At 47.6% G+C, this 12057-nt stretch overlaps 1 pseudogene; it reads right to left on the reverse strand.

Annotated features, from left to right (window-relative positions):
- Positions 1-1699: 1699 nt before the first annotated feature.
- LOC127320879 (pentatricopeptide repeat-containing protein At3g09040, mitochondrial-like) lies at positions 1700-10568 on the reverse strand (annotated as a pseudogene).
- Positions 10569-12057: the final 1489 nt, after the last annotated feature.

Genomic DNA, 12057 nt, shown 5'->3' on the forward strand with positions numbered 1-12057 from the left:
AGGTGATCCAGCCGATGATGCCACTGCTGAAAAGATCCAGTGACAGAAGCAGCAACCGCAGGAGAACTGGCAGATGAAGTGTCAGCAGAAGGAACGCGAAGCCAGTCTAACTCCCAGAGCCCCGGGGACTCAAGGCTGCGAGGGCCAGCTCCAACCAGGGCCTGTGTACGGCGGTCCTGAACAGCACAAGAATCAGTGTCAAGTATGACACGACAACCATAATCCATAAGCTGACTAGCAGAAAACAGGTTCATCTTAAGACTAGGAACATGAGAAACATCAGGAACAGGGAAAGAGGAAGTAGAAAGGGTGCCTTGACTGGAAACAGGAAGAGAGGTACCATCAGCCGTGATAACACGAACAGGAGAAACAAGAGAGTGAAGAGCAGAAAGAATAGAAGACGCAGATGTCATATGAAAAGAAGCTCCAGAATCCAGATACCACGGGGATGACGTACCTGACTGTGTGGAAGGTGGTGGTCGCGCGGTGCCAGAAGAGCCAGGCACAGAACCAGCAGTACCCGTCGAGGAAGAGCCTGTACTAGCGAGCAGACCACGAAGACCACGGATAATGTCCTGATCAGATAGTGCAACAACAGAAGATCCTGAAGAACCAACCTGACGCCGAGTATGCTGCGGCGGGCGTAAGCTGGGATCCCTCTGCCAGCAAGTAGAGATAGTGTGGCCAGTCCTGCCACAGTAGGTGCAAGGAGATGATGTTGAACCACGAGGCTGCTGGGGCTAACGCTAACCCTGGAATGGAGGAGTAGGAAGTATCGGTTGTGTCAGAGGCCGCAACGAAGCCGGCGGCATAGGAGGTCCACGAGCAGACGACACATGAGGGCCACGAGCAGCAAGAACAGAGGGAACCTCAAGAAGACCAGCACCACGAAGACGAGTCTCCTTAGCACGAAGCTCAGCAAGTACCTCAGAGAGCGGAACACGACCATGGGCAAGCAGTTGGGCCCGGCGCGGCTCAAACTCCTTACGGAGCCGCGGCAAGAACTCAAAAACGCGCTGAAACTCCAGATCCGCGCGCACAGTCAGACAGCAGGGACAGGTGGCACACACAACTGTACGGAGAGAATCAAGCTGACGCCAAATAGCAGCACTCTGAGTGTAGAACTCCTCAATAGTAGAATCACTCTGCTGAAGGGCATGCTCCTGGCGGACCACGGATAGGTAGAGAGCATCCCCAGATGGCTGATAGCGCTGACGAAGAAAAGCCCACTGAGCAGCAGCAGTGGGAAGACCCATAAACTCAGCCGCATACTGAGGCAGAACACTGGAGGTAAGAACAGCAGCAGCACGAGCATCCTCATCTATCCACTGAGTGTACTCGGTCAGATCCAGCCGGTAAGTCGCAACGGCAGTAGAGTGGTCCTGGACCTTCCGGTCATAATCAGCCAGAGCAGTGTCATCAGCACTCTTGGCTGCATCCTTATCCGCCTGAGTAGCATCAGGGGCAAGGGCAACAGGTGGCGGTGCAACACGCACCGTAGGAGCAACGGGGCGCAACGGACAGGAGACCTCGCCAGAGAGCACACCCCAAAGACGAAGACCGTGCATGTGGACGCGCATGAAGGCAGCGAAATCAGGGTAATTCGCGCCATCAAAGATCACCGGGCAGCGAGGGATCGCAACATAGCCCGAGGAAGACATAGCTCTTTCTCTTTTTTTCTTTTTTTTCGCTTTTTTTTTCACTTCAGATGGAAGTCAACTGCACGGCCACGGGCCAGAGAAATCGATCTCAGCACGCGCGGGATCGGGCAGAGAGCACGCGGCCGGCGGGGCGAGCGAGATCCACGCGCGCGCGCGGGCGAAATCGTCTGCACGGCGGAAGAGAGCGGGCGAGCGGGCGGACGTCGCAGGGGCGAGATCCACGCGCGCGGGCGGGCGAAATCGCCGGGCGGGCGGGCGAAATCGGAGGAGCAGACAGGGTCCACGCGCGCTGAGCCAAATCGGAGGAGCAGTGTCCGCGCGATGGTGGCGTTGAGGCGACGGAGCGTCCGCGTGGCCGACCGGGCGAGCGAGACCTCGTGGGAGCGGGCGGCCTGCCGAATCGACGAGGCGACGGGGCGACGGGGCGAGGACGAATTCGACGAGACCTCGTGGGGCGACGGGGCGACGGGGCGAGGACGATCCAGAAAAGAATAGCGGCCAGATCGGAACTGGCAACGGAGACCGGGGCGAGGTGGCGGCTGTGACGAGAAGAAAAGAGGAGCTAAACCCTGGTAGCATGATAGGAATACACAGCATGTAATACCAGGGGGCCAAAGGCACAATATATAGTACATGTACAGACGCAAATATGCAGGAAGCCCCCTAACATATGGAGAAACTACAATATACAGATATATACTCTAACAATGAGCATATTTTCCATGGTTCGAGCTTGCCGGGGGGTCGAGCCTGCCGGCTCAGTCAACCGTGCTACTGAAGGTGGAACACTGGGTTTCTCCCTAGTGTGCGAAGATGTCCTGGTTGGTGAGCTTTTCTGAATTTTGGCATAAATTAGTAATTTATCCAGAAGTACCTTATTTGCATGCCGAGAAAGAAATTTTATCTTCCATTGAGGAATAGGTACACATATTTGTAAAAGAAATCAATAATTAACAAGACATGTATTACAACCTCAAAGTATTTTTTGACCAAACGGAAACACATTGATTTAGTTGCTAAAGTAGAGGTGAGATGTGCATCATCAGAATAACCATGGAGAGCCTCAGAGTAGCATGCAACCAATAACATACTTCAATGTGAGCCAACAGTTGATTTGCTTAGCCCTACATGATAGTAATGGTGGTCTCTAGTTTGAAGTGGTTTTCTAATTCTAATTACTCCCTCCATCCTAACAATATTTAGTGTCTAGATACATCCAAATTCAGACAAATCTAAGACATCTTTCATGAGATGGAGGGAGTATATATCTTGAAACTACTTCCTACTAATTCGAATTTTTTAAGCGCTCAGAAGCTTACAACCATAGTGCAATTTACTTATCTATAGATAGCACTAGAAAAACAGACCTGTACATGCTGGTTGGATCACAGATAATTAAGCGCCCTTGAACAAAATGAAACCAATAGTCCTTAACGCTGTGCTGATGCAGTAATGCTACGCTGCAGCACATAAAGTGGTCAGAATCTAACTCGATAATTCATATGGCCATATATGTTTGGAAAAATAATATGCACATCAAACCAAATTCTTTACCTCAGTAACAAAGCATCTACCTGAAGTCCTGGATGAGCCAGAAGATGACATCAGGTTCTCAGTTCATAAGCAGAACATTTTAGTTCAAAAAGGACTTCACTCCGCAAGCAAACATTCAAGCTGAAATTTTTAGATAAAGGAGCAATAGCCCCAGCCTCTGCATCAGTTGATGCACACGGCCCTTTATTAAAGATCACGAAGTATCAAGTACGAGAACAAAAGTATGAAAAGAGAAATTACAATCATGAATCCGACAAGGTTGCAACATGAATCAACCAGCAGAAACAACGACATCTAAATAGGCTAGCCATACTCTATCCTATTACTGTGTCGCCATCCAATAGCCCGGTAATAGAAATCCTCGCGTAACCATCAGCAGCTGTTGCAGCCAGTATCCATATCCTTGCGCTGATCCTCCGGTAGCAGGAAAGCCCATAACTGTATCCAATGCACAGCTCGATGAATAACCTGCCAAAAGTTAGTGCCCTTCAGATTAGTAAAAATCATATCATTTCTAGTATTCCATATTGCCCAGCATATAGCAGATATACCAGTCCTAATTTTATTCTTATCTTTCTTCGGAACTCCATACAACCAGTTCCCAAACATATTATTGATACTCATTGGTGGCGGAATGTTATAAGCAAAGTAAATCATCCTCCAAATGATAGTAGTAAAAGGACATGCAAGGAACAAATGCTCAACAGTTTTATTTGCATCACAGAAGCAACATTTTTGAGACCCTATCCATCTAGGTTTTGCCAAATTATCCTTGGTAAGTAAAACCTTGTTGTTAAGAAACCACATGAACATCTTAATCTTTAAAGGAATTTTCAGTTTCCATAAATATTTACGCAGAAATCTAGTACGACCATTCATATAATCAAGATACATAGATTTAACTGTGAACAGTCCCGAATCTGTAAGCTTCCATACAAACTTATCAGGTTCATCGGTAAGGTTGATGGTAATTAGTCGTTGACACAAATGCAACCACTCAGTATATTTATGAACATTTAGGCCTCTCCTGAATGTAATATTCAACGGAATTTGAGCCAACACTGTAGATACCAAAACATCTCTATGTTGAACTATATTATAAAGAGAGGGATATTGTTGTGCTAAAGGTACATCCCCTAGCTAGACATCTTCCCAAAAACGTACGAAGCAGCCATCACCAACTTTGAAAAACCCTTTACTAAAAAAATCAGATTTCACTTTCATAAGACCTTTCCAAAAAGGTGAATCTGTAGGTTTATCCTCCACTTGCACTAAAGTTTTAGAATGTAGATACTTGTTATGAAGAATTTCTTGCCACATACATTGTTCAATAAGAATTTTGAATAACCATTTACTAAGCACTTGTTTTTTAATTCCAAAACTTCAATACCCAGGCTGATGGGTTCGTTGCATGGAAAACAAAAAATTTCTACCGTGAACATGAACAAAAACCAAGATCCAATATAGGAAGAAGCAAGATCTAATCTACGAAGATTGAATCAATGATATGTATGTGAGACTAACCCTCGAAGATTCCAAAGCTTACTAGATTAGATCTCGTTGTTGATGTAGTCGATCGTCCCGTGCTGCAATCCGGCAGCACTTCCGTACTTCGGTCGTGCGTACGGTATCGATGAAGCCCGTCCTCTCCCCGTTTCAGCGGGCAGCGGAGGTGGTAGATCCACTCGGAATCCCAGCAAAACGATGGCGTGGAGGTAGTGGTGGAGGAGAAAAGCTGCAGGGCTTCGCCAAGCCAGAGCAGACTTGCGATGGAGGAGAGAGGGGGGCGCCAGGGCTAGGGTATGAAGGGTGTTCGCCCCTGCCACCTCCCTTCTTTATATAGGGGGCAGGTCCGTTTGGGTGGCCCCCCAATGCCCCAAACCCATCTAGGGCCGACGGCCAAAGGGGGGAGGGGGAATTTTTCCCCCCAAATTAACCCCCCTAGGGTTTTGGGGAAAACCCTAAGGGTGGCCGACTTGGGCCTTGAGGGGCATGTGCCCCTGGCCCATTAGGCTAGGGTGCATCCACTCGGCCCATGCTAGGCCTCCTAGGGTCGTGGGCCCACTGGTGGGACCCCCGGAACCTTCTAGAACCTTCCCGATCTTCCACCTGAAAAATCCTGAACTTTTTCGAAACCTAGAAATCAACTTCCCTTATATGAATCTTATTCTCCGGACCATTCCGGACCTCCTCGTGATGTCCTGGATCCCATCCGAGACTCCGAACAAACTTCGGTCTCCATCTCATATTCCAAATCTACTTATGCGACATCGAACCTTAAGCACGTCACCCTACGGTTCGTGAACTATGCGGACATGATCGAGACTCCTCTCCGACCAATAACCAATAGCGGGACCTGGAGATCCATAATGGCTCCCACACATTCAACGATAACTTTAGTGATCGATTGAACCATTTACATACGATACCAATTCCCTTTGTCACGCGATACTTTACTTATCCGAGGTTCGATCATCGGTATCCCCATACCTAGTTCAACCTCGTTACCGACAAGTACTCGATCTTTACTCGTTACCATGGTATGTCATCTCTTGTGACCTTGTCACATGCTTGCAAGCTAATTAGATGTCATTCCACCGAGAGGGCCTAGAGTATATCTATCCGTCATCGGGATGGACAAATCCCACTCTTGATCCATATGCCTCAACTCATACTTTTCGAATACTTAATCTCATCTTTATAACCACCCATTTACGCAGTGGCGTTTGATGTAATCAAAGTACCCTTCCGGTATAAGTGATTTACATGATCTCACGGTCAAAGGACTAGGTTACTATGTATCTGAAGGCTTATAGCAAGTTGAACTTGATGACTTGATCTCATGCTACGCTTATTTGGGTGTATATCCATTATATCATTCACCCAATGACACAACCTTGTTATTAACAACATCCAATGTTCATGATCAGGAAACCATGATCATCCATTAATCAACAAGCTAGTTTTACGAGAGGCTTACTAGGGACTCTGGTTGTTTGCACAACACACATGTATTAATGTTTTCGGTTAATACAATTATAGCATGGGGAAACATTTATCATGAACACTAAGATATAACAATAACCAATTTATTATTGCCTCTCGGGCATATCTCCAACACAGGCCCCTGATCTTTCGGCCTACAAGCTGAAATAAGCATATCATAATCCTCAACACCATCATCTTTCTTCATCATTCCAGTAAGATCATCAAGATTTTCACAGATGCTAACAGAGTCGGGGTGTTTCTTGTCCTGTACAAAAAATAAGCTTGTTCTGTTTCCCACTGTGATCCAACTGCATCCCGGAAATTTTGTCACTCCCTTTTCTCGCATTGCTTCTCTGGCAATCTTAGCTTCACTCCAGTTACCAGCTACAGCATGCAGACTTGAAAGCAACACATATGTAGATGAGTTTTGTGGCTCCAACTCAGCAAGCTTGTTTGCTGCAATTTTCCCCCATTCTTCATCGTTGTGCATTCGGCATGCTGCAAGGTATATCGCCCAAATCACACCATCAGGTCTGAAGGGCAACTGGTTTATAACTTCTTCAACCTCTTGAAGAAGACCACCTCGTCCAAGGAGATCAATGAAACACGCATAATAATCTAATCTAGGCATTAATCCATAGACTTTGCTCATAGAATCAAAGTAATGCCGGCCCTCAGAATTTAAGCCAGCATGAGCACAAGCAATTAGGACGCCCAGGAATGTAATTTCATCAAGCTTTATTTGTGACTCCTGCATCTTTTGAAAAAGCAGAAGTGCCTCCTTGGCATAACCATTCTTTGCAAATCCAACAACCATGGAGTTCCATAACGTGACGTTTTCTTTTTTTTTCAATTGTTTGAAGGCTTCAAAGGCTGAAATGATATCCCCACATTTGGAGTACATGTCTATAAGGGAACTAGCTGTCATTTCATAAGAATCAAATCCAGATTTAACAATGAGACCATGTATCTCTTTTCCATCAGTAAGAGATGTCATTTCTGAACAAGCTTTGAGAATACTTGCAAATGTGGCCTCGTCTGAATGAACATCGTAACTGCGCATTCTCCAAAACGATAGGAATGATTCGGAACTGTAACCATTTTGAGCATACCCTGAAATGATAGCTGTCCACTCAAACAGGCTTTTGTGATCTGGCACCTCTATCAATAGTTTGTTTGCATCCTCAGGCATTTTGGACTTCAAATATATTCCAATCAGTGAAACACCAAGGGAAGTATCATCATTCAGAAGACCAGACTTTAGTGTGTAACAATGAACTTGTTTGCAAAGAATTGAACTGGAAAGCCCAGTACAACCAGAAAGAATGCTTGAAAATGTAAGGCTGGAGGGTTTTAAATCATCTCTGAGAAGCTGCTGAAATAACTGCATGTTTTCTTTTTCTCTATTGTTCCGCAGTAGACCTGCAATTAGAGGATTTATTGGGACTATACTACTTGCATCTACCTGTGCCAAAACCTTCCTAGAAGAATCAATATCTCCATGTTTTGAATATAAATCAATCAGGGAGCTACCAACACCGTGATTTGAGCAGATATTATTACTTCACGGCAAGGCAATGGATTTGCTTTCCAGTCTCAGTAGCTCGAATATTGGAACAGGCGTTAATTACAGTAGCAAGAGACACCTCATCTGGAGTTACTCTACGAAGATTCATCTGTTTGAGCATATGGATTGCTTCTTCCTCCTCTTCATTATGTGCAAGTCCAACTATAAGGGCATTCCATGATACACTGTCCTTGTAAGCAATCAGATTGAATATTGTTTTTGCATCATCTATAGCTCCAGATTTTGAGTACATATCTAGCGTTGCATTAGCAACAAACAAGCTTGCATCCATGCGATTCTTGATTGCCACACAGTGCACCTGTCTTTCCAACCAATGGGAACCCATGTAGGCGCACGCACCAAGTACACTGACGAATGTAAACTCATTTGCCTCGAGGCCAAGCCTAAACATATACCGAAACATTCGGATGGCCTATTCTTGAAGCTCATTTCTAACAAGCCTATTAAGCATCGCATTCCACATGACAATGTTCTTTTCGTAGGAGAAGTCAAACATGCGCATCGCCTCGCCGACGCAGCCACATTTCGCGTAAAGGTTGATCAGAGAGCTGCCCACGAAAACATTTGCATCCAAGGCATGCCTGACAGCTGTTCCATGCATCATATCCTTGTACATGCCAAAAACCTCGTGTTCGCTCCCACTCTGCTGCGCATAACCGGAGATGACAGCGTTCCAAGCAATCGAGCTCGGGGCCGGCATCCTCTTGAGCAACGTCGTAGCGTCATCGAGCCTCCGCAGGCTGGCAAGAGTGTAGATGACGGTGACACAGGTCACGTGGTCCGGTGAAGATCCCGTCGTCACCATCCTCGAGAACAGAGACAGCGCTTCCTTGTATCTCCCTGCTCGGTGGCACCCAGAGATGATGCTCGTCCATCACACCGCGTTCGGGCACGCGATTCCAGCGAACACCCTACGGGCGTCCCCCACGCGGCCGCACCTAGCGTACTGATACGTCCCAAACGTATCTATAATTTTTAATGCTCCATGCTTGTTTTGTTACAATTCTTATATATTTTATGTGCACTTTTTCACACTTCTTTAGTATTTTTTGGGACTAACCTATTAACGTAGTGTGGCATTGCCAATTCTGTTTTCTGCAGTTTTTGTATTTCAGAAAAGTTTTACATGAAAGTTTCTCTGAATTGGACGAAACAAAAGCACAGAGTCTTATTTTTCCGGGACGAAGACGGCGCCAGAAGGTCACGCACAGGAGAGCTGCCACGTGGCAGTAGATAGGGCAGGCGCGGCCCCACCCTTGGCCGCGCCTGGCCCATGTACTGGCGCCTCGTCGCCTCGTTTGCCCCGCCCTTCCGCCTATTTATTCCTCGTATCGGGAAAACCCCAGGGACGAGAGCCTCCATCCACGAAAAGTTCCGACGCCGCCGCCAACCAAAACCCTAGTTCGGGAGGATTTTGCAGTCCATCCCGGCACCCTGCCGGAGAGGGAAATCACCGCCGGAGGCCTCTACATCGTCATGTCTTCATCCGAGGTGATGCGTGAGTAGTTCTCCACGGGACCATGGGTCCATAGCAGTAGCTAGATGGTTGTCCTCTCCTTGTTGTGCTTCATGTATAGATCTTGTGAGCTGCCTAACATGATCAAGATCATCTATTTGTAATTGCTACATGTTGGTTTGATGTGGATCCGATTTATAGAGAAATTGCTTTGGTTAGATTATGTATTATGTTATTATGATCTCGCGTGCTCTCCGTTTCTAGTAGATGCTCTGGCCAAGTAGATGCTAGCGACTCCAAGAGGGAGTATTTATGCTCGATAGTGGGTTCATGCCTCTATTTAACCATGGAAAGTGACCTTGTTCTCTACGGTTGTAGATGTGCTGTTGCTACTAGGGAGAAAACAGCGGTGTTCTATTCAAGGGTAGTTTCATCGTTTACTTTACACACATTGCTTAAAGCGATAGTCCGTTGCTTGCAACTTAATACTGGAGGGTATCGCGGATGCAATCCTGAAGGTGGATTATTAGTTATAGATGCAGTTGGATTACGGTCTATGTATATTGTTGTAATGCCCGCATACTTTCATAGTATGTATTTTGCACCAACCATTAGCGTAGAATCTCTGTTTGTCAATTGCTCATCTGTAATTTGTTTACCCAACATATTTATTTTATTGGGGAGGCGCCTCTAGTGAATTGTGGACCCCGGTCATTCTTCTTTTAATTGCAATATTCTACAGCATTTTTCTGTTCTGTTCTCTGCAAACAATTCTTTTTCCACACGGTTCATTCAATCCTTTATTTTCAGCAAAACCAGTGAGCTTAGCAACCTCTCTGAAAGTTGGGGACAAAGTATATGGTTGTTTTTGTGCAGGTCTCCACGTTTCTGCTGACGCTGGCAGTGCGCCCTGCCACGAGTTGGTTCGCAACACCTCGGGAGAGAACGTTTTCTCCTACTGGTCGATAAACCTTGGTTTCTTACTGAGGGAAAACTTCATGTTGTGGTCATCATACCTTCCTCTTGGGGTTCCGCTCAACGTTGCATATAAATTCTCCTTCATCAACTCCGCGCTCAGCACGTACATGCTCACCAGCGCCGCCGCGCAGAATCCGGCGGAGGAGAACCCTTCCTTCACCGCGTCGCAATGCAGCTGCACGCCGGGGGCAGGAGCGCCCAGCCTCGCGCACGTGGACAGGATGGCCGCGAGGTCGAACTGGTCCGGCCGTCCTCCAGCAGCGGAGAGCTTGACACGCCTGAACGCGTCGAAAGCTGCAGCTGCAGCAGCCGCCGCTGCCGCCGGATTATTCGATCGGCCCATCGGCGTCGAAGCCCCCGAACAAACTCGATTGGTTGAGCAGGTAGGGGCTCGATTTCGGTGTCATGGACCAAGTGCAGGATGTAGCTATATCCGCTTCAGGCAAACTAAGAAAGAGAGTGAGAAGAGCCGAAAGAAAGCCAGCAAGAACCAGTGGGCCCGAATGGACCACGTGATCAGCCAATCAGAGGCGCTATAGCTCGCGCATCGACGTAGGAGGTATGCCACGCTGGATGAGGGACTGAGGCATCAAGTCGACACGGGGTGTTCGTTATTGGGTGTCGTTGGACCATTTGCTAATTGTTCCTTCCTGTATCTCCTTTTCTTCTCTCCTCTCCCGAACTGCTCCTCTTCCTCAATCCCTCCTGATGTATAAACTCCTTGTACTGAAATTGGAAGTATGTGAGATGATATGGTAGTTGGACCATAACATTTTATATCAGATTCCACATCGATCCACCGCGTGCTCCCTGGATTCCTCGATCCAGATAGTAACACCGTGTTGGAAGGCGCCAGATCGCTCTCGGATGATTTAGCACAAAGTCCCGCAAGGGACGCCTCCGATCGGGTGCTGGATTCAGGTGGGACTGAGTCGATCTCGCCCTGGATCACCCACACCAAACACGGTGGGCAACATCGGACCGGATCGACGCCTTGGAGGAAGGCATGGAGGAAGTACTGAAGCAGATCACCGTACTATCAGCGGATTTGAAGGGGGAGTTCAAGTTCGGTCTAACGGCGGTGGAGACCAAGCTCGGATCCGCTCAATCCTCCATCGATGCCACCGCAAGATCACTTCAGTCGATGCACGCGTGGTGGGACGGAGTGGACACACAGGTCTCCGATCTGACTGTGTCCATGGAGGCGCTTCGCAGGAAAGTCAACCGTTGTGGTGGTCGGTGTCGGCCGCAACGCCCTGGGCACGCCACCAGGTGCTGCATCATCGACACCTCCTCCCTCAAGATCTGACGGGGGAGGATCACTCAAGGAGCAAGGCTCTAGGCAACTCGGCCACAGCGTGCAACACGAGCACCGGGGTATGGCAGGTGAGCAGATTGCTCTCACCTTGTCATCCTCGGTCACAGGTACGAACACCAGCTGAACAACTCTAGAGATTGTTCCAGTTACTGCAAATCAACATGTTGTTGTTGTATCCCACACCACACTAGCCCCGCCTCCCACCAATTTTCCCTGTTTCGATGGAGAAAATCCTATGTTATGGCAGAAGGCCGCAGAGAAGTATTTTTGCTTATATGTGATACGCGTACAGCACGCGACCGTTGGGAACCCCAAGAGGAAGGTGTGATGCGTACAGCGGCAAGTTTTCCCTCAGTATGAAACCAAGGTTTAATCGAACCAGTAGGAGCCAAGAAGCACGTTGAAGGTTGATGGCGGCGAGATGTAGTGCGGCGCAAGACCAGGGATTCCGGCGCCAAAGTGGAACCTGCACAACACAAACCAAGTACTTTGCCCCAACGAAACAGCGAGGTTG

Source organism: Lolium perenne, chromosome 1 (genome assembly GCF_019359855.2).
Source record: "Lolium perenne isolate Kyuss_39 chromosome 1, Kyuss_2.0, whole genome shotgun sequence".
Taxonomy (NCBI): Eukaryota; Viridiplantae; Streptophyta; class Magnoliopsida; order Poales; family Poaceae; genus Lolium; species Lolium perenne.